At 41.6% G+C, this 4,587-nt stretch overlaps 1 protein-coding gene across 1 annotated transcript in view; it reads right to left on the bottom strand.

Moving 5' to 3' along the window:
- The window catches only part of LOC104963971 (probable voltage-dependent N-type calcium channel subunit alpha-1B), a 29,394-nt gene that overhangs the window by 12,882 nt on the left and 11,925 nt on the right, over nt 1-4,587 (bottom strand). The window lies entirely within an intron of this gene.

Below are 4,587 nucleotides of genomic sequence, written 5' to 3'. Positions count from 1 at the left end.
AGGATAAGTCAAGCGTTTTAAATGTATAGGGTCAACATTCAAACATGTCTTTTGGTGGTGGTGGCGTAAATGGATTTTCCTTACAATCAGAAGTTTATAAATTCCCAGTAGTTTAATTTCAGAATGTGACACACACACACACACACACACACACACACACACACACACACACACGACGATTACATCATGCGCTGTTTATATCTGCTTTCACTTTCACCTACAGTACAAGTGGAGGAGCAACATACTGTGGCGTGTGTGCGTGTGTGTGTGTGTGTGTGTGTGTGTGTGTGTGTGTGTGTGTGTGTGTGTGTGTGTGTGTGTGTGTGTGCTTGAGCCACAGCTGGCAGCCCTCATTACAGGCTGTACACAGAGGAGGAGACTTAAGTGCTCCTCTGAAACATTAAGAAAAAAAAAAAACGTGCTCGAGGCTACATGGAGAGAAGCGCAGCCGGGAATAATAATTGATCTGGAAAAATCTGGAAAAAAGCGAGGGCCATTCCGACACACCTTGTTTAATTAGGCGTAGATTAACATGTTTAAAAGGTGGATAATTTATTGTTATTATCATTTTGAAAAAAAACACTGAAATGAATTTTCATTTTGTCCAATCCGACGAACAATGCCGCAGACATGTAATGGATTGAGAGGTCAGAGTGGATAGATTATTAGACTAAATTGCCAGCTGTTAGTTTTCCCTCCGCTAAACAAAAAACTGCTGATTTAACGCATTTCAGTGTAAATTACATTATTCATAAAATCACAAATGAGTATGTTTTTTAAACCTCTGAGTTAAGAGTTGAGAACAAGCAGTAAGAAAATCCTCAAGGGTACAATAGCTTTTATACGGAGGGTAGCACACACTCACACGTCTGAAATGCCACACACACACACACAGAAAAAGTGGAAAACAAGAAAGGTCGCTTAATGCTCCTTGGTTACCAGTTGGCATGGTAACCGATAAAGCACATCTGTGGGAATGTGAATTATCATTAAGGGTGAAATCAGGCTGCTGGGATGGAAGTGGCTGCTATGTGATATACAGCATATTGAAATATACATATTTCATGCACAGGCTTTGCATTAATCAAATTGTCAGACAGTGATGGATTTCCAAAGGTTCCATTTTAATATTTTCTTATTACCCTTCAACATACAAATTGTGAGACCCATTTATCAAACTGTTTGGAAATGGAACCCATCTTTAAGAATAGGAAGTGAGAGAGCTGACAAAAAGATGAAATATTGATGAGGGCTGTGAAGACTTAAATTAACATCATCTCTCCATGATGCTGAACATCAAGTAGGTTGTGACTCTCCATTATGCTATACCAGTAGCTGCTGTCAGTTCAAGGCTGCCAAAGACTTTGAGATTCAATACAGCCTCCTTATGCTCACGTTTAGAGAATACTGTATATGTGTCCATTTCTTATATGAAGATAACTGGATATAGAGTTGATTGATTAGGGAGTCAGACCGTGTCAACACATATAAGAGTAGGCTGAAGACTTTCCTCTTCAGTACAGCGTACAGTTACAACTGGTTATAAACTCCCTTTTAAACATCTTCATGTTAATTATTGTATTCTAACTGTATTTGTGTCATTGTGTTTTGTACCCATTCATAGGTATTTTCACATGTATCTTATATTGTACTATATTCTCAGATATGTTTCTTGTTTTTACATTATCATTCATTTAGTTTGTTGAGTTGTGAAGCTCTCTGAGACAAATGTGTTTTGTGATATTGGGCTATATAAATACATTTGAATTGAATTGAATTGAGGGACTCCATTCATTCCGATTAAAGTTGCCCAGTGGCAAACAATCCAAAAAGGCTTCAAGGTCCCATGACATGGCCATTTCTACTGATCATAATTCCATTGTTGAGGTAAACTAAAATACATTTATATTCTGCAATTTTCCAAACTCACATTGGTTTCTCATACAGCATCTCTGTATAGTATGTGTATTCACTCTCTGTCCTAAATGGCTTGTTGGAGCTCCTGCCCCCCCCCTCCCTGTGAACCCAGTGGCCGTCTGCGAGACAGCCAGACACCGCAAAACTCAGCCCGAACACACACACACAACCCCGCAGCCTGGCTGGGAGTTTGTGTGTGTGCCCAGGCTGAGTTCCGCGGTGTCTCGCTGTCTTGCCGACCCCACACCAGTGAGCTAGCTCACAGTGTCCCGCTCCTCGCAGCAGCGTGCCTCGCAACGTCCCGCCGAGTGTGTGTGTGTGAGGAAGTCCGCGGATTGGTCCAAACATAACGGCTACGTTACGTCACTATACCCGAAATACGTCACTACACCCAAGAAGTAAACAATGGAAAAAGAGAAATCCTCAACGAGGCGTTCTGGGGCAGCATAGACACGTCTTTTCTGTGTTAGAGTTTTACTCGCTACAGGGTGTACATTGAGGGTTTGTGACTCTGAAGACTGTTTACATGCATACAAAGCTACATAACACACAAGGGGATGGGTAATAACCTGAAAAGCATGACATGGGACCTTTAACTAACGGAGTGATACAAATTTATGCCATGAGGAGTAGAATCATGGTAGGATTTCTTAAAGTAACATTTCGGAGAAGAACTGATAAAGTACTTTGCAAAAACTGTAGGAGAAACTTAGCCCTAGAATAAATGGGACCATCCTTCATCACAAAGGCACTCAACCTAAGGAAAAGACTGAAACAACCAAGGCAGAATTACTTTTAAGCCGCCAGCTAATTAACACTTAGGATTACACCCAAGCCCACTACCAAGGTAACCTACCAAAACACTTGGAAACGGCTACCCTGCTTTGTATAATACAAACAGTGTTCAGAATTACTGTAATAGTGTGTAATGGGTAATTATATAAATAAAAACACTTAGATTACCAAGATAATACTCTGGTGGTACGGTGTGGACAAATTGAAGACAAGCAGGAAAGAGTCTTAGGGAGCAAAAATGAAGAGGATATAAAACATGATCATCCCCTCTGTGCAGTTTTATATCCCTCAACAATCATTAACTCACTTTGTGTCTGCTAAGTGCACACATGTTATGTGTGTGTGTTTCATGTTTGCCTGAGAAGAGATGATTTGATGACTGCCAGACAGGACAGTCGGGCCAGCGGAGCAGGCTGGAGAAGAAGCCATGAGTTTTAATATCCCTACTATCATCGGGCACAGAGCTATCCATGTGGCGCCAGACACCGGCACAGGGAAATATGGAAGGGTGATGTTATCGAACACAGACACACCACACACAACACAACACACACACTCACACACACACACCACACACACGACAACACACACACCCAACACCGACACACCACGCACACACACGACACACACACACCCACCACCACACACACACACACACACACACACACACAACACACCACACACACCACACACACACTACGACAACACACACACACACACAACACAGCACACACACCACACACACACACAACACACACACACACACACACATACAGGTCCAACACCACCAAGAGCGATGCCTGAGGCGAGGTTAGCTTTTTCTGGAGAATAAATAAAATAGGCAGAAATACATGCTACTAAGATCATACCACACGTGATTTTCAGACATCTCTGGGTGCTACACATACACACACACCAAGAAAAAACCCATTTCCTGTGTGCTTCTCAAAATATAGGTAGTATCCAGTCTGCGATTCAGCCTTTTTCTCGCTGTGATAAAAATAGAACGTGAACTATTTTAACCTGGAAGAACAATGGCAGAAAGATGATGAGGAGATTAAGACGTGACTCATGCTGCCCATCACAACCTGTGGGGGAGGGTGAACACACTGTCTGGTGTTTCTATTCATCTATGTAAAAAGAATACATGCAAAAAATAAAATGACTGGTGGGAAAGCTAAGTACAATACTGATGCTAACAAGTGTTTAAACTGGCAACTCTCCACTAACAAGTCAGCCATAACAAGTTTCAGGGGGGAACAAGACAGACTTCCTTGTTGGACAGCTTATTGTTTTATTTAAAATGTGAAAGAAAGGTTTGACATTTTAGAAATAAATATACCACTGGGCAGGTTATTGCAAATACTTAACCATAAAACGGACAAATGTAAATGAATGATTTGTAAACTATCGTATGCAATACTTGGTGTTGGTGGAGATAAGCTGTCGGTGGCTTCAATCCTCCAGTCAGGAAACTATAACCCATTGCAGAAAAGTGGCTCTGTCAAAATGTTAAAAAAAAAAAAACCTGACGGCATATTTAAAGCTCGGTAATCATGAAGTTTTTATCCTGTTTTATAAGTCGTACAAAAATACAGATTGTGAATTTATAAAGGCTGGTTTTTCAACATTAGAGAGAGAGCACAATCTTACTTAATTACTTCATTAGGGTCAGAAAACAGCCGAAATGGAAAAACAAACCGAGTTAAAAAAGGGTATAGCTGAGAAAAAGAGAGGGGGCAGCGCGCCCTCCTCTTGAGGCTGAGTGATGTATGGTTTAATTACGCCCGAGTGTGACGGACCCTGCGCCAGCTGGGGGCCGGGGGCTGTGATTGAGTTCTTTCACACATCCTGGTAAGGAGGAGACGGAGGCTC

Source organism: Notothenia coriiceps, unplaced genomic scaffold, assembly GCF_000735185.1.
Source record: "Notothenia coriiceps isolate Sejong01 unplaced genomic scaffold, NC01 NC01_scaffold00036515, whole genome shotgun sequence".
Classification (NCBI taxonomy): Eukaryota; Metazoa; Chordata; class Actinopteri; order Perciformes; family Nototheniidae; genus Notothenia; species Notothenia coriiceps.
This window is presented reverse-complemented; position numbering and strand designations above follow the sequence as displayed.